At 43.3% G+C, this 22,053-nt stretch overlaps 4 long non-coding RNA genes across 7 annotated transcripts; all 4 read left to right on the top strand.

The window, feature by feature from the left end:
* The first annotated feature begins 2,152 nt into the window (after positions 1-2,152).
* On the top strand, positions 2,153-5,252 carry LOC123488967. 2 transcript variants are annotated; one of them, XR_006660358.1, is made up of 4 exons: positions 2,153-2,224; positions 4,189-4,287; positions 4,957-5,051; positions 5,179-5,252. It is a non-coding gene; the product is annotated as an uncharacterized LOC123488967 (long non-coding RNA). The 2 variants fall into 2 exon arrangements; XR_006660359.1 differs by lacking the exon at positions 4,957-5,051.
* Positions 5,253-5,955: 703 nt separating this feature from the next.
* LOC123488966 lies at positions 5,956-7,446 on the top strand. The gene is made up of 4 exons (XR_006660357.1): positions 5,956-6,190; positions 6,300-6,368; positions 6,805-6,881; positions 6,964-7,446. It is a non-coding gene; the product is annotated as an uncharacterized LOC123488966 (long non-coding RNA).
* A 1,768-nt stretch (positions 7,447-9,214) lies between these two features.
* LOC123488965 lies at positions 9,215-10,206 on the top strand. Of its 2 annotated transcripts, XR_006660356.1 has the most exons (4): positions 9,220-9,239; positions 9,562-9,665; positions 9,819-9,897; positions 9,990-10,206. It is a non-coding gene; the product is annotated as an uncharacterized LOC123488965 (long non-coding RNA). The 2 variants fall into 2 exon arrangements; XR_006660355.1 differs by having other exon boundaries at positions 9,215-9,665.
* Positions 10,207-17,262: 7,056 nt separating this feature from the next.
* On the top strand, positions 17,263-19,556 carry LOC121547840. 2 transcript variants are annotated; one of them, XR_005996559.2, is made up of 4 exons: positions 17,263-17,450; positions 17,914-18,042; positions 18,812-18,865; positions 19,048-19,556. It is a non-coding gene; the product is annotated as an uncharacterized LOC121547840 (long non-coding RNA). The 2 variants fall into 2 exon arrangements; XR_005996558.2 differs by lacking the exon at positions 17,263-17,450 and having other exon boundaries at positions 17,799-18,042.
* The last annotated feature ends 2,497 nt before the right edge of the window (positions 19,557-22,053 follow it).

Raw genomic sequence — 22,053 nt, 5'->3', positions numbered from 1 at the left:
TGTCACAAAGTCACACTCTCTAACTCATTCATTTGACCTCTCAGTTGCTGGCTTGCTGCCCTCGATCCAAAGGGGAACTTTGACTTCAAGCTGCCAATGTTTTGGGGGTTCCTGATCCCTGTGGCGTTCATGCTTATCTTCAACATGGTGGTGTTGGTATATTTTGCAGTTACAACAGGCAAGACCAACCCACATATAACCAGGTAACATTAATGGGGGCATTTTGGGGGCACAAAGTAGAACGTTGTAGTCATAAAGATCAGTCTTGATTTAAATGCCTACTAATAAGCTTGTTAATTTCGTATTGTCTTTCAATAAAAAAGCTTGTTATAAATAAAATGTATTATCATTTCATTCTTATTAATTCAGTCATTAGTAACCAAATCATACTATTTAATAAGCACCATGCTCTAACCCACTCAGTCACTGGAAGTATACTGTTATTTTACCACAGCATTACAGCAGTCTATGACTGCAATCTAAGCATGTTGGTTATATTTCCCAGTACAAGACACACATCGATGAAGAAGAAGTTCCTCAGTAGCTTTTCTCTGGCTGTGGTGCTCGGTCTCTCCTGGATCCTGGGCTATCTGTTGCTCATTACACAGAACGAGACCATGTACACCATACTCAACATCTCCTTCTGTGTACTCACCACCACTCAGGTAGTAAATGTATGCACTCACTACTGTAAGTCGCTCTGGATAAGAGAGTCTGCTAAATGACTAAAATGTTAAATATAAAGACTAGTGTGCTATTGTACCACAGAATCCAGACATGATTGAAAACTAGACAGCTACTAAACAAAAATAAATTCTGCTGCTCTTTATAGAAACGCTACCTTTTGTTTGTCCTTGTGTGTTCCTGAAAATACTTGATAACGTCTTTGTGTTTTTGTTTTCGCTCCACAGGGATTGCAGATTTTCATTCTGTTCACAGCAAGAACAGCAATTGTCAAGAAAATGATGGCAGATGCTTTGAAATCTGTCTCTAGCGCTGGGATCCCGCTGCACACCAAGAGGTTCAGTCTATGGCGAGTCAAGCGCAGAGAAAAAGTAGAATCATACACACAGCTGGACACTATTCCATCAACCAATTAACCCTTTAACTGGCACAGATTATTTTTTTAAAATGCACAATTAGTACTGAAAATGTGTGATTGAGGTTCAGTTTTGCTCACGTTCACATCCTGGTTTTTAACCATCTTTGAATGTGTGTTTAAAAAGATATAGGAGTCCAATAAAGAAAACCGCATAGTCATTTTACTAAATGGCATGATAAAATATGCAAAACAAAATTCACATTTAATTTCATTTTAATTTGGTAGTCAACCGCTCAGTTGAGCTGCCTCTTAAAGGGTTGATCTCCACCTTGTTACACACAGATTGTATAAAGCATCTAATTGATTGGCTGCAAGTTCAACCTCTGTTGTACAATATCTCATAGACCTCCATTATTGCCTATAATAATACACACCCATTTATATGTATCAAAAGAAAATTTGGGCTATGCACATGTTTGTAAATACATTATGTACATATGTTCTTTATGAAAGTTGACTGTTTTTAATAAATGTGATTATTCTCTTTTAAGCACATGTTTCTTCCGCTATTCTTAGTGAGAATAAAAATGTTTGTTCCAATATTGTTAGTGATTTATCATTTTTATTTTTTGACATTATTTTACACAATCTCTCAGAAAATGGCTTTAGACAATATAGCCCAGGGGTGTCAAACAAATGTTCCCTGTGGGCCACATTTGGTCACTACCGAGGTCTGGAGGGACCCGCTTAAAATGGATTAAGAAGCTTTTGCTCCATCGGCCTGTAGAACACAGGCAGCAAGCTGCAGCTGCCAATTACATCTGTGGTAGAGGAGTACAAGGCAACAAAGCACGTCAGGCTATGATGCTGCAGGACAGCAAGGATGAGAGCGTTCGCCAGGCAGAGATCGAGGTCAGAACGGGTCGCAAGTGGTAAAACAGCGGAGCACTCAGGGAGAAAGATGAACAGCTGCAACACGCTGACATTGTTGGGTCGGTAAACCAAGACAGGCTGGGTCTGGGATGCACAACCAGGTCAAGCTGGAAGAAAGCAGATCCAAAGGTGCGTTGTGGGTGAAGTATGGCTGAGGAAGAAAGCAGGGATGTCAGAGGGAGGTCTGAAAGGCTGAGGAAGAAAGCAGGGATGTCAGAGGGAGGTCTGAAAGGCTGAGGAAGAAAGCAGGTATGTCAGAGGGAGGTATGAAAGGCTGAGGAAGAAAGCAGGTATGTCAGAGGGAGGTATGAAAGGCTGAGGAAGAAAGCAGGTATGTCAGAGGGAGGTATGAAAGGCTGAGGAAGAAAGCAGGTATGTCAGAGGGAGGTATGAAAGGCTGAGGAAGAAAGCAGGCATGTCAGAGGGAGCTTGGGAAGGCTTAGGAAGAAAGCAGGCATGTCAGAGTCGTAGCCATGAAAAAAAACAGGGCAGCTGGACATGATGGGGGAGCATGAGAGAGAGGGCACTCAGCTGGCAAGACATCTTGAACATGGAAGGGCAGCGGATTAATCTTCTGCTTTGCTCTGTGTACAAGGTTTTTCTATTCAGCAACAAAAATTCACACGTGGGGGTTGGCAGACAGCCCAGACAGCTGCACACTATGTGGACGACAAGCCAATCTGGAGCATGTGCTCTTCTCCTGCCAAGCAGGTCGGACCGATAGAAAATTCAGGTGGCGGCATTACCAAATACTGACTCAGCTGGCCGCAGGACTGGAGCAAGCAAGGAGAAAGCTGAAACATCTCACCCTGTTTCATCCACTTCCTCAGGTCAGGAGAGAGCTCAGCAAAGAGCACAAGGATCAAAGGGATTTTTACCACAGCAGGCGACTGGGAGATGCAGGCAGACCTCAAGAAGCAGATCAGATTCCCAGAGATAGCCAGCACAAGCCTCAGACCAGATATCGTTGTCTGGTCTAGAGACACCAAGCAGGTGGTCCTCATCGAGCTCACAGCGCCCTGGGAGGAGAGGATAGAGGCAAGAAATACCAGTCCTTCATCCTTGAGTCAGCAGAATGGATGGAGAGCCTGGAATCTACCAGTTGAGATCGGCTGCAGGGGCTTCACAGGCCAATCACTCTGGAGAGCCCTGGGGAGTAGCAAGGAATAAGCTAGTGGCTGGGCAAGCAGGCAGAAGTGGCATCTCGTTGGATCTGGCTGAAGAGGAATGAGTGGTGGCAGACCCAAGCAGACAGTAGGGAGTCAGGGCTGAGTTGAACGTTGGATCGAGGGGGTTGTTCCAGGACGCTGGTTCTGCCGTCAAGCCCCCAAAGTGTTTGGCTTATCAACGAAACACCGGTGAAGGGGAGTGCCCACTTGAGAACCCGATGAAGTCCCAGTTAGGTGTGGAGCTTATAGTGTTTATAGTGTAGCATGTAGTATTTAGCCTGGTGTTTATAGTGTAGTCTGTAGTGTTTTGCCTGGTGTTCATTGTGTTGTCTGTCGTTTTTAGCCTGGTGTTTATAGTGTAGTCTGTCGTTTTTAGCCTGGTGTTTATAGTGTAGTCTGTGTACAGAGCGGGACAAGCAGAATATCCTTTACACTGATACTTATTGGTAACTGGGGCTTTTATCCAGCAGGATGCCAAGGTCATGCCAATTAAATGATGTGTATGAGGGAGTTGATGTAGTTAATAGGATGATGTGGGTTCATAGGAGGCTAGCTGTCTCCCACATCATGATAGTACTGTACAGTATTAAAGGACTTAAAAGACTGAATGTAAAGAAACGGGAGACAACCGAAAAGTAAATATTAAAATAATTGTGGTAGGAACTGGAATGTGTGATTAACTATTTAAGTGTTACTTACTTATTTAGCCTTTTCTGAAGTCTTCAATGTTTAGTTGTCAATTAGTTACATTATACAAGCATTTCAAATGTATTCTGTTCTATTTGTATTGTAGGGGCGCAGTATAAAAACACATTTTCACTGACTTATCCATTGCACTGAATGTTTAAAAAAGCAATACATTTGACTTAATAGAGTCATTATGGCATATGATTTGCATACTGGCATGTACTGGGAAAGAATGGGATTAAATGGGCTAAGCACTTTGAGATGTGGTCATGTTTGTCATTCACAGGCTTCAGGTAGCACTTAGAGGAGACCTCTGATTCCCTTAAAGCCTTGAATCAAAATGCAATTTTATTTTAGAGCGCGGAGCGACTGCGTGCATGAGAAGTAGCTACACACCTGTAACTGTAAGCCATGGACGAAGACGCAGCAACTTGGAGTGGGAATGTGAGGGCTCTGGTGAGTTGAGTAGGCTATTATAAACTAACTACCAATTTAACTAGATTTTTTGGGCAGTCTGTTACTCTGTAAATGATTTTCTATGCCTGTCCATGAAGCTAGCTAGCCATTTTAGTTACAAGACTCGTGAATCATGTTAATTATAGATATAGCTAACACAAACAGTCAAAAATGTTATAAAACCAAACTAAAACATAAGGTCAGTAAAGATTATTATTCATGTATGGTAGAAAAACGGCATGAGGAAAGGGCACTGTTTGTGGCAGGGTCGTTTTTTTTACCTTGCCATCTAATGAACTTTATCAACAGGCTGGACCTTGAAATGAAATTGCTTAATGCCTTTTCCAAAGACATAAATGCTTTTCCTAACACTGTACCACCACAACCACCCTCACTCCAGCACAGTGTCGATTGAGAGATGGCAAGGTAAAAAAAAATATCTATACGGAGGGCATTTAGCTAGTGTAGTTACGTCATAATACATGCACGTTTTGAAATGATTTGATTTGCTTCAGGACTATTTGCAGACCAACATGTCAATGTTTGCCTCTTAGCATTTAGGACACCCCTGAAGTCACAGCATCCATATATAGGGTCAAACTAGCATTAGTGTTGGGTCTCTTTTCCAGTGTATTCATTTTACTTGATGTCTTAACCGTTTTGGATTAGTCATTAGTCGCAGTGTATTTGCTGGCTTGCAAGACTGAGAAGACCCCCAAAACATCAGATGAGCTTGCCCTAATGCAGGCAGGGATAAGGAAAAGGTTAAAACACAGTCTGTGATGAGTTCTCACGCTGAGATAAGTGCAGCATGGTTCATTGTTCGCCACAACAAATTGAATTCAATTCAGTTTTATTGAGGAACCTATCTTGTGAATTCTTTGCTTTTAGATATCAAGCCTGTTAGAGAAGTACCCCAGAATAGCCTCGATCTCAGGCGGTTGGTTGTTCTACAAGTCATCAGGTAAGAATTGCACTGCATTGAGGTTTGTTTGGTAAAGGCACAGTTCACTGTGTGTAAAAATTGTTCCCTCCTATCAATGTGTTAAAAACATAAATATTCAGGTTATTTAGCATATGTTATCACTATAATGGAGGCTAGTGGGGTCCAGCAGCCAGATGTACCCAATGTGCTACTACTTTGTAGTTGATAACCCCAACAGGTTGTCACTTGGCTGCGGGGTGGTGAGAGTATGCGCAGCATTCGCAGTGTGCAGCTAATTCCACAATCAGTGAAAGGATTGTGCCAATTTACACCTCCTCTTTAGAGGCGGAAATATTTTCACACAAAACTGGCCATGGCAATTTGTCAGTTTAGTGAATTCAGCGGAATATGTAAAGAACCACACTTATAGTATCTCCACCTGTTATTTCCGTGATCCTCCCTAAAATGCATGTCTAAAGGAGAGAATCTGGCAAACTGCGCTTTCCATGGCCAAACTGCTTATGTACTCTTTAGTCCATACCACACGTTCCTCGGGCAAAATGCACCTCGTCTACGCCAGAAAAAGGCGCAAACAGCTTTGTAAATCAGGGCCTGAGTTTTCTTAGTTTCAAATACCAGGTGCGTATAAGCAGGGGCATACCTTACGGTGGCATTGTAGTGCCCTGGCCCCTGTATTTTGATTTTCTTTTGTTTTTCAAAAAGGGGGACCTGGCCAAAGACACCTTGCCCTTGTCCCACCGGAATCCGATGGCTACTCTGGGAGACTCCTGCGATCGGCCTCAGGTGGTGGAAAGACCATTCTCTACATTGCACTGATTCAAGAAGAAATCGACACAAGTCCTCTCCCACCAGATGCACCTGAGTTTGCTAGAATGCCCGAGGCAAATTGCCACAAGTGTGGTAAACTAATGCCTGTACAGCTGCTGCCAGTCCTGTGGGTCTGCAGGTCACAGTACGGTAAGACTGGGGACTGGGGTACAAAGCAGTGTTATTGTTGTTATTGACTTCACCAGGCTTATGTTGACTGACATTAACTTTTGTCAGACACTGTTGCGCATCCTTACAGGAGCCAGACAAGGATCTCAGCATTGCTGGAGTGGCAGAGATGGAATCTGATGTAATGGATTGTAGAGTGGTAAGTTAAATACATCGCTGTCACTTCATTAACTGCTTCCAAGAGTAAAGCTTAGCCCGGTAGACCAATCTGATCTTGCGAACTCACATTGTTGAGACATTGATCAGTCTAGCCTCTCACCTATTCACAACTGTTTGGAAGAAGCTCTGCCGTATATGGGCCCATCAGCCTGCTCTGATATGCTATGGGGTTAGGCATGATTGACTAACTGCTGGCTGACCAGTGGTGCTGTCGTGCACTTCATGAGTCATTGTTCTTAATGGACGCTGATCCTATCATCTGTGATTTCATTTGGCAACGCTCCTAGGCTCAACATGGTTTCAAGCACAGAGGCCAGACTGACAAATTATGCGCAATAAAATGTGAGTGGAGTGGTCAGTCTGGTTTACCAGGCTAAGTAAAGCTGTGTATTTCACTCTGAACTCTACCCCGACAGGTACAGGCATCGTGTCCGATCTGTCTGAAAATGTATCCCATCGCTAACCTTGAGGTTCATGCCAGTTTTTGTGAGAGGTAATGAATGGCATCATCACACACAAGATATATTTGATTGTAAGGCAGATTTTCCCTTATAATGACATACTTTTTTATGTAGAACCGAAGTGCAAGATGGACCCCATGTGCAAGTGATATCATGGTAAGATAATAAGAAAGCCATAAAGGGACAAACAAGAATTTTGAGACATTTCCAGGATGCAATGGCTAGAATGGGCACTCACCCACCAGAGATGTAATTACGGGAGATATTACCCTAAGTGCCAGAAGGTATATTGCACAGGAGGTGGGGAATATCTCCCAATCACTAGAGGGTGAGTGGTGCATTTGTCATCTATTACAACACACTGTCTGGCTTTTGCGAGGTTGTAAGCAGGATAGTTTTAATTTCAGTGTCGGTGACGTGTTGAGCTGCATCAGTCAGCGAGTCAGTACAGACGGAGAGTTCCGGATCAGCGTCAGCAGAGAGAACCTCCTTCAACGAGGGCTGAGTCAATGGAAGAGGCAGAAAAAAAGTTTACGAGCTAGCAACTTGAAAGTCACCTACCTGACAGGACCTGGTGTAGACACCGGGGCTCTCAAAAAACACTTCCTAACATCATTACATTTACATTTACATTTTAGTCATTTAGCAGACGCTCTTATCCAGAGCGACTTACAGTTAGTGAATACATATATATATTTTTTATTAGGGGTGTAACGATCCATCTACTACATCGATGTATCGATTTATATTCCTATGATCCAACTACATCGATCTGTGCTCGGCGATTTGGCCTTTTGGACAACATATATCGATCTAACATCGTTTTAAAATGTAATAAATCGATTGTATCGATACTAGGAAATAACCCATTGGATTTAAGCACGTCAGACTTTATATGGATGTTTTTTCTTAGCACTTTTAATGATAAAGGCTTTAAACATTACTCGATTCAGTCTGCCTATCCGTGACGTCATCGCGCCAACAGCAGCGCAAAGGCGCAAAGACAACCAAACATAGCATGGCGGACGAAAGAGGAGAAGCCGAAGAGCGAGAAATTATCAAGCCACCATTGCGGTCCAGTGTGTGGAAACACTTTGGCTTTTGCAAAGACGGAGATGTTCTAAATAAGTCGCTCGCTGTTTGTAGGATATGTAAAGGTCAAGTAAAGTACAACGGCAACACAACAAATCTCTCCAACCACCTACTAAGGCGCCATGGGATTTCACACAACACCGACCGTCCAGGCACCTCTTGTAGCGCTCCCGCTGCTACAGCAGCGAAAGGTAAAGTCAACTCTGCAGAAGCCTCAGGTCTCGCCTGCATGTTTAGTCAGAGACTAGGCCAAAACTCAGCTCGGGCGAAAAACATCACGGCAACAATTGCCAAGTTTATCTGCAAAGACATGCGACCCTACAGTGTGGTTGAAAATCCGGGATTCCGTGAAATGATTCAAACATTGGAGCCAAGGTACACAATACCAAGCCGACCACACTTCTCAGAAAAGGTTTTTCCTGCATTTAACGAAAGTACTAAGAATGATGTGAAGCTGTCGCTTTCTCAAGCTGAACGAGTAGCGATAACGACAGATGGCTGGACGTCATGCTCAAATCAAGGGTATGTGACAATTACCTCTCATCACATTGATCAGGAGTGGAAAATGAAGACCTTTGTTCTGCTAACCAGAGTTTTAAATGAAGCCCATACTGGTAAAAATATTGGCGCGTTACTGCGTGAAGCCTGCATGGAGTGGAAAATCTACGACAAGAATCCTGCCATCGTCACAGATAACGCCAGGAATATGATTGTGGCCGGTGCAGAAGCCCAGTTCAGTCCACACATTACCTGCTTCGCACATACACTCAACCTTGCCTCGCAGAAGGGTTTGGGGGTGGACCGTGCTTCCAGGTTGTTGGGGAAAGTGCGATTTTTTTTTGGATATTTTCACCGCAGCCCGATTGCATGTCACGCCCTACAGGAAAAACAAACTCTGATGGATTTACCAAAACATAAACTGATCCAAGACATAATCACCAGATGGAACAGTTCATTCGAAATGCTTGAATGTTTTTTGGAACAACAGCCAGCTATAATGGCAACTCTGATGTCCAAGGATCTACGAAAGGGGGTCACAGATGTAGGCACGCTGAGTGAGAGTGATATTGCCAACATGGATGACATTGTTCAGTTGATGGGTCCTGTCAAAATGGCAACCACTGTGATGTGTGAAGAAGACCAGCCAACTCTCTCTGTAATTGCTCCTCTTCAAGCAAAACTGCTGAAACACCTTCAGCCATGCGAAGATGACTCAACCCTGGTTGCAGAGATTAAGAGGGTGATGGCCAGTGACCTCTCCACACTCTACAGAGGCACCCAAGATGCTCTCAACATAGGTAATTAATTTGGAGTCTTAATTAAAATCAACTTGGTTAATATTTTAGGTTATTAGACTGTATTAATTTGTAAAATGCCACACCTTTGCGTTTTCAAGTTTGAATTTGAGTTGTTTTTTCATATGGAAAAGTAAACAAGATATCTGCAATACAATTCTTAGTTCATGGTGGCTTTACATCATCACTGTGCCACATTTCTTTTAAACATACTAAAGTTTAATCTTCTGATTATTTTGTGTATGAGGAGGTGGTCATCACTTGCAATTTCAGGTCAACTTAATTTAATAATGCAATGAATGCAATATTCTTGTTCTTTAAACAGCATCAGCGTTGGACCCGCGATTTAAAGAACTGCCCTACCTGGAAAAAGAGGACAGAGAACAGGTCTACACAAAACTGGTTTTTGAGGCAGAAGTGTCCCACCAGGTAACTCTTCTCTCCTCTTTCCTCTGCTCTTTCTCTTCTCCCCTTTCATTTGTCCTCTCTCAAATCTCATCTGTTCTTTATCTTCCTCTAAATTTATGTGTGCAGTATTACAGAGCAGAAATTTGAACAGTTCACACATTCTTACATCAATAGATGCAAGCAATGGGAAATCAGGAGGAAGACGAGGGAAGCTCAAGCACAAAGCTGTCAGGATTCAATGAAGAGACCACAGGTGTGTTTCATGTGATACCAATAAAATATTGTTGTTGTTTTGTATTAATGAGAAACATGACTATATTTTGAAATATATTTCTTATATTGTAGCTCCAAATGAGTCACCTCCTTGTAAGAAGAAAGCCTTAGATGCGCTGTTTGGCGATTCCTTCACCCAAAGAGAAAGAAAATCCACAAGCGAGACAGCCAGAGCAGAGGTGTTAAAGTACCGAGCAAAAGATGCGTTGCCTTTGACTGAAAATGCCATGAAGTGGTGGAGATCTCAGGAGAAAGAGCTACCTGTACTTTCCACCCTTGCTAAACGGTACCTGTGAATTCCAGGCACCAGTGTGCCAGCAGAACGAGTTTTTAGTACTGCTGGCGACATAGTGAACGCACAGAGAAGTGTTCTGCAGCCAGATCATGTTGATCAGTTGATATTTTGAAAAAAAATCTGTAGTCATTGAAGAGTAGCCTAGTAGGTTACACTTGATCTTTTGTTGAATATTGTTTGTTTATTAAAATGAGAGTAGTAGCAGGTTCATCCACTGCTCATTCAACCTGAAGAAATGTTGGTTGCACTTTATTTTTGATATTAATACTGTATTTGTATTGTAATGTTGAAAAACAAAAGCAGAAGTAGCAGGTAAACCTACTGTTAATTCAACCTGAAGAGATGTTGGTTGCACTTTATTTTTGATATTAATACTGTATTTGTATTGTAATGTTGAAAAGCAGAAGTAGCAGGTAAACCTACTCTTTATTCAACCTGAAGAGATGTTGGTTGCACTTTATTTTTGATATTAATATTGTAATATTGTTATGTTGAAAAACAAAAGCAGAAGTAGCAGGTAAACCTACTGTTAATTCAACCTGAAGAGATGTTGGTTGCACTTTATTTTTGATATTAATATTGTAATACTTTTATGTTGAAAAACTAAAGCAGAAGTAGCAGGTAAACCTACTGTTGAAATGTTGGTTGCACTTACTGTACTTTTATTGAAAATGTATTGAATATTGAAAATGAGATCAGACTATTTTAACTTCCTGTTAATTCAACCTAAAGTGTTGTTTGCACTTTATTCAAATAAAATGTGAATGCATTTGCAATTCATTGTTGTTTACTTGTTTATTTATATTCATAATTAATTGATACCTGATTCCATTACAAGAAACAGGAATCTAGGAAACTTCACCTGCACTGTCCAGTATCCAGGTACAGTGGGGAAAAAAAGTATTTAGTCAGCCACCAATTGTGCAAGTTCTCCTACTTAAAAAGATGAGAGAGGCCTGTAATTTTCATCATAGGTACACGTCAACTATGACAGACACATGGAGAGAAAAAAATCCAGAAAATCACATTGTAGGATTTTTTATGAATTTATTTGCAAATTATGGTGGAAAATAAGTATTTGGTCACCTACAAACAAGCAAGATTTCTGGCTCTCACAGACCTGTAACTTCTTCTTTAAGAGGCTCCTCTGTCCTCCACTCGTTACCTGTATTAATGGCACCTGTTTGAACTTGTTATCAGTATAAAAGACACCTGTCCACAACCTCAAACAGTCACACTCCAAACTCCACTATGGCCAAGACCAAAGAGCTGTCAAAGGACACCAGAAACAAAATTGTAGACCTGCACCAGGCTGGGAAGACTGAATCTGCAATAGGTAAGCAGCTTGGTTTGAAGAAATCAACTGTGGGAGCAATTATTAGGAAATGGAAGACATACAAGACCACTGATAATCTCCCTCGATCTGGGGCTCCACGCAAGATCTCACCCCGTGGGGTCAAAATGATCACAAGAACGGTGAGCAAAAATCCCAGAACCACACCGGGGGACCTGCAGAGAGCTGGGACCAAAGTAACAAAGCCTACCATCAGTAACACACTACGCCGCCAGGGACTCAAATCCTGCAGTGGCAGACGTGTCCCCCTGCTTAAGCCAGTACATGTCCAGGCCCGTCTAAAGTTTGCTAGAGTGCATTTGGATGATCCAGAAGAGGATTGGGAGAATGTCATATGGTCAGATGAAACCAAAATAGAACTTTTTGGTAAAAACTCAACTCGTCATGTTTGGAGGACAAAGAATGCTGAGTTGCATCCAAAGAACGCCATACCTACTGTGAAGCATGGGGGTGGAAACATCATGCTTTGGGGCTGTTTTTCTGCAAAGGGACCAGGACGACTGATTTGTGTAAAGTAAAGAATGAATGGGGCCATGTATCGTGAGATTTTGAGTGAAAACCTCCTTCCATCAGCAAGGGCATTGAAGATTAAACGTGGCTGGGTCTTTCAGCATGACAATGATCCCAAACACACCGCCCGGGCAACGAAGGAGTGGCTTCGTAAGAAGCATTTCAAGGTCCTGGAGTGGCCTAGCCAGTCTCCAGATCTCAACCCCATAGAAAATCTTTGGAGGGAGTTTAAAGTCTGTGTTGCCCAGCGACAGCCCCAAAACATCACTGCTCTAGAGGAGATCTGCATGGAGGAATGGGCCACACACCAGCAACAGTGTGTGAAAACCTTGTGAAGACTTACAGAAAACGTTTGACCTGTGTCATTGCCAACAAAGGGTATATAACAAAATATTGAGAAACTTTTGTTATTGACCAAATACTTATTTTCCACCATAATTTGCCAATAAATTCATAAAAAATCCTACAATGTGATCTTCTGGATTTTCTTTCCTCATTTTGTCTGTCATAGTTGACGTGTACCTATGATAAAAATTACAGGCCTCTCTCATATTTTTAAGTGGGAGAACTTGCACAATTGGTGGCTGACTAAATACTTTTTTTCCCCCACTGTATTTATTTCAGTCACACTGGTTGAATTTTTGGCTAAAAGGTTACTGAATCGATTTCAAGTCAATGAATTGTTTCGGATCGTATCGTTCTAAATGAACCAATATCGTCCTTGAATCGTGATACAAATCGAATCGTTACACCCCTATTTTTTATACTGCCCCCCCGTGGGAAACGAACCCACCACTCTGGCGTTGCAAACGCCATGCTCTATCAACTGAGCTACATCCCTGCCGGCCATTCCCTCCCCTACCCTGGACGACGCTGGGCCAATTGTGCGCCGCCCATGAGTCTCCCGGTCGGCTGCGACAGAGCCTGGATTCGAACCAGGATCTCTAGTGGCACAGTTAACACTGCGATGCGGCGCCTTAGACCACTGCGCCACTCAGGAGACCATCAAGTGCCAATGATGATCGCCCCATTTGATAGATAATGGCACTTTAAAAAAATTAAAGGAGGTGCTCATACACTGCTCCAAAAAATTAAGGGAACACTAAAATAACACATCCTAGATCTGAATGAATGAAAAAAATCTTATTAAATACTTTTTTCTTTACATAGTTGAATGTGCTGACAACAAAATCACACAAAAATTATCAATGGAAATCAAATTTATCAACCCATGGAGGTCTGGATTTGGAGTCACCCTCAAAATTTAAGTGGAAAACCACACTACAGGCTGATCCAACTGTGATGTAATGTCCTTAAAACAAGTCAAAATGAGGCTCAGTAGTGTGTGTGGCCTCCACGTGCCTGTATGAACTCCCTACAACGCCTGGGCATGCTCCTGATGAGGTGGAGGATGGTCTCCTGAGGGATCTCCTCCCAGACCTGGACTAAAGCATCCGCCAACTCCTGGACAGTCTGTGGTGCAACGTGGCGTTGGTGGATGGAGCGAGACATGATGTCCCAGATGTGCTCAATTGGATTCAGGTCTGGGGAACGGGCAGGCCAGTCCATAGCATCAATGCCTTCCTCTTGCAGGAACTGCTGACACACTCCAGCCACATGAGGTCTAGCATTGTCTTGCATTAGGAGGAACCCAGGGCCAACAGCACCAGCATATGGTCTCACAAGGGGTCTGAGGATCTCATCTCGGTACCTAATGGCAGTCAGGCTATCTCTGGCGAGCACATGGAGGGCTGTGCGGCCCCCCAAAGAAATGCCACCCCACACCATGACTGACCCACCGCCAAACCGGTCATGCTGGAGGATGTTGCAGGCAGCAGAACGTTCTCCACGGCGTCTCCAGACTCTGTCACGTCTGTCACATGTGCTCAGTGTGAACCTGCTTTCATCTGTGAAGAGCACAGGGCGCCAGTGGCGAATTTGCCAATCTTGGTGTTCTCTGGCAAATGCCAAACGTCCTGCACGGTGTTGGGCTGCAAGCACAACCCCCCACCTGTGGACGTCGGGCCCTCATACCACCCTCATGGAGTCTGTTTCTGACCGCTTTGAGCAGACACATGCACATTTGTGGCCTGCTGGAGGTCATTTTGCAGGGCTCTGGCAGTGCTCCTCCTGCTCCTCCTTGCACAAAGGCGGAGGTAGCAGTCCTGCTGCTGGGTTGTTGCCCTCCTACGGCCTCCTCCACGTCTCCTGATGTACTGGCCTGTCTCCTGGTAGCGCCTCCATGCTCTGGACACTACGCTGACAGACACAGCAAACCTTCTTGCCACAGCTCGCATTGATGTGCCATCCTGGATGAGCTGCACTACCTGAGCCGCTTGTGTGGGTTGTAGACTCCGTCTCATGCTACCACTAGAGTGAAAGCACCGCCAGCATTCAAAAGTGACCAAAACATCAGCCAGGAAGCATAGGAACTGAGAAGTGGTCTGTGGTCACCACCTGCAAAACCAGTCCTTTATTGGGGGTGTCTTGCTAATTGCCTATAATTTCCACCTGTTGTCTATTCCATTTGCACAACAGCATGTGAAATGTATTGTCAATCAGTGTTGCTTCCTAAGTGGACAGTTTGATTTCACAGAAGTGTGATTGACTTGGAGTTACAGTGGGGGAAAAAAGTATTTAGGCAGCCACCAATTGTGCAAGTTCTCCCACTTAAAAAGATGAGAGAGGCCTGTAATTTTTATCATAGGTACACGTCAACTATGACAGACAAAATGAGAAGAAAAAAATCCAGAAAATCACATTGTAGGATTTTTAATGAATTTATTAGCAAATTATGGTGGAAAATAAGTATTTGGTCAATAACAAAAGTTTCTCAATACTTTGTTATATACCCTTTGTTGGCAATGACACAGGTCAAACGTTTTCTGTAAGTCTTCACAAGGTTTTCACACACTGTTGCTGGTATTTTGGCCCATTCCTCCATGCAGATCTCCTCTAGAGCAGTGATGTTTTGGGGCTGTCGCTGGGCAACACAGACTTTCAACTCCCTCCAAAGATTTTCTATGGGGTTGAGATCTGGAGACTGGCTAGGCCACTCCAGGACCTTGAAATGCTTCTTACGAAGCCACTCCTTCGTTGCCCGGGCGGTGTGTTTGGGATCATTGTAATGCTGAAAGACCCAGCCACGTTTCATATTCAATGCCCTTGCTGATGGAAGGAGGTTTTCACTCAAAATCTCACGATACATGGCCCCATTCATTCTTTCCTTTACACGGATCAGTCGTCCTGGTCCCTTTGCAGAAAAAACAGCCCCAAAGCATGATGTTTCCACCCCCATGCTTCACAGTAGGTATGGTGTTCTTTGGATGCAACTCAGCATTCTTTGTCCTCCAAACACGACGAGTTGAGTTTTTACCAAAAAGTTCTATTTTGGTTTCATCTGACCATATGACATTCTCCCAATCCTCTTCTGGATCATCCAAATGCACTCTAGCAAACTTCAGACGGGCCTGGACATGTACCGGCTTAAGCAGGGGGACACGTCTGGCTCTGCAGGATTTGAGTCCCTGGCGGCGTAGTGTGTTACTGATGGTAGGCTTTGTTACTTTGGTCCCAGCTCTCTGCAGGTCATTCACTAGGTCCCCCCGTGTGGTTCTGGGATTTTGCTCACCGTTCTTGTGATCATTTTGATCCACGGGGTGAGATCTTGCGTGGAGCCCCAGATCGAGGGAGATTATCAGTGGTCTTGTATGTCTTCCATTTCCTAATAATTGCTCCCACAGTTGATTTCTTCAAACCAAGCTGCTTACCTATTGCAGATTCAGTCTTCCCAGCCTGGTGCAGGTCTACAATTTTGTTTCTGGTGTCCTTTGACAGCTCTTTGGTCTTGGCCATAGTGGAGTTTGGAGTGTGACTGTTTGAGGTTGTGGACAGGTGTCTTTTATACTGATAACAAGTTCAAACAGGTGCCATTAATACAGGTAACGAGTGGAGGACAGAGGAGCCTCTTAAAGACGAAGTTACAGGTCTGTGAGAGCCAGAAATCTTGCTTGTTTCTAGGTGACCAAATACTTATTTTCCACCATAATTTGCAAATAAATTCATTAAAAATCCTACAATGTGATTTTCTGGATTTTTCTTTCTCAATTTGTCTGTCATAGTTGACGTGTACCTATGATGAAAATTACAGGCCTCTCATCTTTTTAAGTGGGAGAACTTTTACAATTGGTGGCTGACTAAATACTTTTTTTCCCCACTGTACATTGTGTTGTTTAAGTGTTCCCTTTACATTTACATTTTAGTCATTTAGCAGACGCTCTTATCCAGAGCGACTTACATATTTTTTTTTTTTTATACTGGCCCCCTGTGGGAATTGAACCCACAACCCTGGCGTTGCAAACGCCATGCTCTATCAACTGAGCTACATCCCTGCCGGCCATTCCCTCCCCTACCCTGGACGACGCTGGGCCAATTGTGCGCCGCCCATGAGTCTCCCGGTCGCGGCCGGCTGCGACAGAGCCTGGATTCGAACCAGGATCTCTAGTGACACAGTTAGCACTGCGATGCAGTGCCTTAGACCACTGCGCCACTCAGGCAGTGTATGATGTGTTCTCTGTTTTCATTGAATATAGATGGGAAGGACCACTAAAATTGCTTCTTTTAAATAAGCTTCTCCCTGTGGTTTGATTGTCTACCTCCAGATATTATCGCAGAGATTGAGGAGTGCCTTTTTGAGGGCCCTGAAGGAATGGGGAAAAACCCAATATACTCAATCAGTGATTTAGACAGTGGAAATGTCAAGTATGTATGCACCTCTGACATTCATTGTTTTGATAAATTCAAGCACTGAGAAATATGTAGTTATAACAAATAATAATTAATATGAATTCTACAAACGTTGTTGGGGTACCCATTTCAATCCAACGCCATTAAATTACGTTCTATGATTTTGGTTGATTGTAGAGCCATTGGAGAAATATTCCCTGCAAGCCTGGTTCAGGGAAGACCATCCCCCTGCTTCATGTGTGAGTGGTGCTACCAGTATATTGAGACAGGAGACATGGATCAGGTTACACGTAGAGAGGCTGATGTCACCGATGCAGAGTACAGGATCCTAATTGAAAGGGCAAGACCCTGTTGTAATACTTTTGAAATGTTTTTTCTTTTTACTTAATATAGCTGATTTTAAGAATAGGATTGGCTGTGAGTTTTTATAAGGTCTGAAGTATCCTTGTAAGATTTACTATATCAGTTATAAAATGTTTTTGCTTCTGTATTCGTGACACAACACTAACTCGAAATTGGTTCAGGTTTCAGAGGCTACTGAAAACACATTGTCAGAGCTTACAAGTGACATACTGGCTTGTGGATACACTGGCACAATTGCTGTGAGAAACAGCGACCGCATTGTCAGGTCAGTACCATCACATCAGTGCCAGTACTGACAAAGCGCCTCAGGAGTGGTACTGTACTAAGATGATATCCCCACGTCTATTAGTTCATTTATGATCAAACAACAATTTCATCAGTACTCCTGTCTTTAATTACTTTCAATGTTTTACTTTCGCGGCTGATCCCTATTCTAAACCAGATCAGAAAAGGGCTTCAGCTGTTCGAGCTGCTGGCCATCATCCAAACATGCGAACATCTGCAGAGAGCTCTTTGTTCCTGGGCAATACCATGCAGTGAGGACTTCAGCCTGATCAAATCTAATTGCATGAGAGTTTTGACCAATCGTATGTGTGTGTGTGTGGTTCTTTTTCAGACCTGATAGTTAATCTTGTCAGTGAATGCAAGTCACATGCCATAGGTTGTGTGTATCCGTAAACTTAAAATCTAGTGTACTGTAGGTCTGAATAACTGTTTTGAACCTTTAGGAGCCAGATGCTGACTTCCTCCTATCCTGCTTTGTGCCGGTTCTGAGTGGAAAGGGAACTTGTCGCTGGCATCTTGAATCTCAAATCATGAACCACATGCAGGACTTCTTGAAGAGATTGAGTCGACAGGTTTGTGATCTACAACACAATTCAATCTTCTTTATACTGAGCCATTTATCTGGGAGAAAATCCTGAGGAATGAATGATCTTATTTCTGTCTTAGGTCCAACTGATGGGAGACAGCCAGCAGATGAGATACAGGAGAAAGATGGAGCAGGTGTGAGAGAGAGCAACAAACTACAAAGCCATACAACTTGCTGACATATAATTATTGTGAATGTAGTTATGGAAACTAAACATTTTGTTTGTTAAAAACTTAGTGAACCATGCATCTTAGCCTGAATTCCTGAGTTGTGAGCGATATCATTGTCTTAGGTCCAACTGATGGGACACAGCCAGCAGATGAGACACAGGAGAATGAGGGAGAAGGTGTGTTACTATCTACATAGCAATAGTTTATAGTAAAAGTCACTTTAGCTACCTGACAAGGTACAATGTTACCTGATTAACATTTCTACAGCCATCGCAGCTTTTCTTGCGCCTATTTAAATGCTACCGTATACCGATGAGCAATAATCAGTAAAAAATTGAAACAACTGACCTTGTAAGCATTGTCCCTAAACAATCGTCATCACTAAATTAATTTTATTCTGTGATTTGTTGATGTAAAGACATACAAAATTGCATATTTACTTAAAGCATGGTTTTTACCATGCGTTTGTGGATGTTTGTCTCCCGACCTGTGACGCAGTCACTTTACCAACCTTAAGAACCATGCATCTGAGTCTTTGAATAAATGAATAGATGTATGAATTAATGTCTGCATTCTGTCTTTTAGGTCAAACTGATGGGATGCAGCCAGAGGATGAGATGCAGGAAAACAAGTGTACAGGTGTGACCAACTACATTACAGTACTTTGCTTAATGATATCTTGGTTTGGCAGGTAATATTGTTTGAGAGAATTATTACATTTTACAATGGAAAACTAATGTATCATATTTGCCGTTCAGGCCCAACCCAGCACAGTAAACACTATGCATAGGAGCCAGAAATGAATGAATCTCGTCTTTCAGGACCAATGGAAGGCAAACGACAATATGAGCGAGTAACCATCCCATCCGTCATGCAGTGGTTGAGCGGCCAAGCCCACGTGGTCTTACTACCAAGAGAAAGGAGAGATTTTATCATCAATGTCCTCTTTGATCATGACTGTCTTGTGTGCATCCCTAGTTACAGTTTGTGTTTTCCTACAGTAAGTGCTTGCTCAAAAACTGTCACGTTACCAACTGCACACGAGAACCTATGCAGAGTTTAATCATGTCTTCACACAGGCAATTTGCTATGGTGGGCAGGGGTTTCACAATGTTTAAAATGGTAAATTGAGTCCAGTAGGTTACAGTAAAATGGTTTGAGACATGAAAGTGTTGTTAAATTTAGCAAACTAATCTGGTTACATCCATTGTTCCAATGCTAGGTAACTTTAGCATAGTAAGTTTTACTATAAATCAAGTAATCCCTCGTGCTTATCTTTTTTTCTTGCCAAATGAATCTCCAATAGTAATGACAAAAATTCTACAAGTCTACATTGGATTGAAAAGGGCCAGTATTTTGATGCAATAATATTCAACAACCTTGGTGTGACCCTTGACAACACCCTGTCGTTCTCTGCAAACATCAAAGCAGTGACCCGCACCTGCAGGTTCATGCTCTACAACATCCGTAGAGTACGACCCTACCTCACACAGGAAGCGGCGCAGGTCCTAATCCAGGCACTTGTCATTTCCCGTCTGGAATACTGCAACTCGCTGTTGGCTGGGCTCCCCCCTTGTGCCATCAGACCCCTGCAACTTATCCAGAACGCAACTGCCCGCCTGGTTTTCAACCTTCCCAAGTTCTCTGTCACCTGCTCCTCCGCACACTTCACTGGCTTCCAGTTGAAGCTTGCATCCACTTCAAGACCATGGTGCTTACCTACGGAACAGCAAGAGGAACGGCCCCTCCCTACCTTCAGACTATGCTCAAACTCTACACCCCAACCCGGGCACTCCGTTCTGTCACCTCAGGTCTCTTGGTCCTCCCACTCCTACGGGAGGGCAGCTCCTGTTCAGCCCAGTCCAAGCTCTTCTCTGTCCTGGCACCCCAATGGTGGAACCAGCTTCTCCATGAAGCTAGGACAGCAGAGTCCCTGCCCATCTTCCGAAAAGATCTGAAACCCCTTCAAAAAATATCTTAAATAATCCTCCTCACCTCGTAGAGGGTGATTGTCCTATGTATCAGAGAAACAAGTCAGGGCCTCCTGCAGTCTTGGAAGAAACACCCAGTGTGCACAGATGTGTACATGGCTGGAGATGCATAGTAGGCCATCTTCCTCAAGTGTGTGCAAGACGTCATAGAAGGTGAAGGACACAGATGACCAAACATCACGCCACAGGCGCTCCACACTGTCAAGACATGGCCAAACATCACGCCACAGGCGCTCCACACTTTCAAGACATGGCCAAACGTCGCTCCACACTGTCAAGACATGACCAAACGTCACGCCACAGGCGCTCCACACTGTCAAGACATGGCCAAACGTCGCTCCACACTGTCAAGACATGACCAAACGTCACGCCACAGGTGCGCCACACTGTCAAGACATGGCCAAACATCGCTCCACACTGTCAAGACATGACCAAACGTCATGCCACAGGCGCTCCACACTGTCAAGACATGACCAAACGTCACGCCACAGGCGCTCCACACTGTCAAGACATGACCATTTAGGCATGCAAAAAACAAAACACTAATCAGTTAAGTGTGTCTCAGACCAGTATAGTAGAAGAGCACCTCATCTGCCAGGCAATGCACTAAATTTAACCAAACATCAAACATTATTCCGGTACTAATCGATAAGGGAAACCAATTCCTTACTCGTAAATCCATCGATGTCTCCAAATATGACGATATTGTTCCAACTTCTCGACCTCTGACACGTTCAGCAGTTCCGTCAAAGCTCCTAAAACGTATTCAGGGATCTGAATGATGTTAGACAAAGCACTGACGAAAGTGAGCTCTTGATTGCAGGTGAATTCCAAAAGCCTGGTCTGAAGCATCTCCAATATGTAATTTCTCAGTAGAACCTGAAGACAGAGTGGCACAAGGTTATTATTGATGTCAGCTAAACTTGCGTCAGGATACTTAGCGAGCTAACTTACTCTTTGATAACTCAATAGAAAAATGAGTAACGCCAATCAATAACTTATTACTATACCTAGGTACTGGATGTGAGTCCTTGACTAGGGCGACCTTGTGGACAGGAAAGGTTATCCTCCTTGCTAGTGTCCATTACCATAAGGGTAATTGGTAGTTTGTCAGTGACATGAGCTAACTTGCTAGGCCATATCAAATGCCACGAGCCCGAGATCGACTGTGTAAGCTAGTTAGTTAGCTAGCAACGTGTCATTAGCTAGCTAGTGCTATCTAGATTTGCGCTGGCAAACAAATCCATTACATTAGCTACCTAAATGTGAAGTAAACTCAACTGAGGAGTAATAATTAACAACCCAATCCTTACATGAGATTTAGGCGGCCCAGCACCATGTCGCTCTTCTCACAGACTTATTGCTACTCCAGCGGGAGCATGTGGACTCAGTTTGCACTACAAATGGAGACTTTTAAGTTGAAAACGTGCAGGATACCTATTTCTGGTTTCCCTGACTTCCGTTTTGGTTTACTGTGTTATGCTTGTTCGCGTATCCATCGTCACATGTCGTTACGTTTTTTGTTGGTGAGATGAAACTGCCAAAACTTTTGTTCAAGCCTAAAATGTTAGTCCCTAATTGTAACATGGTGTTTGTATGTTCACAGATGAAATGTCACGTTTACGTTTCAGGCATGGATTTCTTACGATCCTAACGATACTTAAGTTAAACCTTTTGGCAGCTATCTGGATCCATACTGCCGCACCAAAAAAAAGTATCAAGGGAAGCCAGCTTGGATATTGGCGTCACTCCTATCAAATCCCATTGAGCGCAAACGTCATTGTCAGAAACTTGAACTGTTGCATCTCGTTGTGTTGTTGTCCTCCAGTGGCTAGT

Source organism: Coregonus clupeaformis, unplaced genomic scaffold (genome assembly GCF_020615455.1).
Source record: "Coregonus clupeaformis isolate EN_2021a unplaced genomic scaffold, ASM2061545v1 scaf2630, whole genome shotgun sequence".
In the NCBI taxonomy this organism is placed as follows: domain Eukaryota; kingdom Metazoa; phylum Chordata; class Actinopteri; order Salmoniformes; family Salmonidae; genus Coregonus; species Coregonus clupeaformis.
Note: the sequence above shows the minus strand (reverse complement) of the source record. Positions and strands in the feature narration are given on the sequence as shown.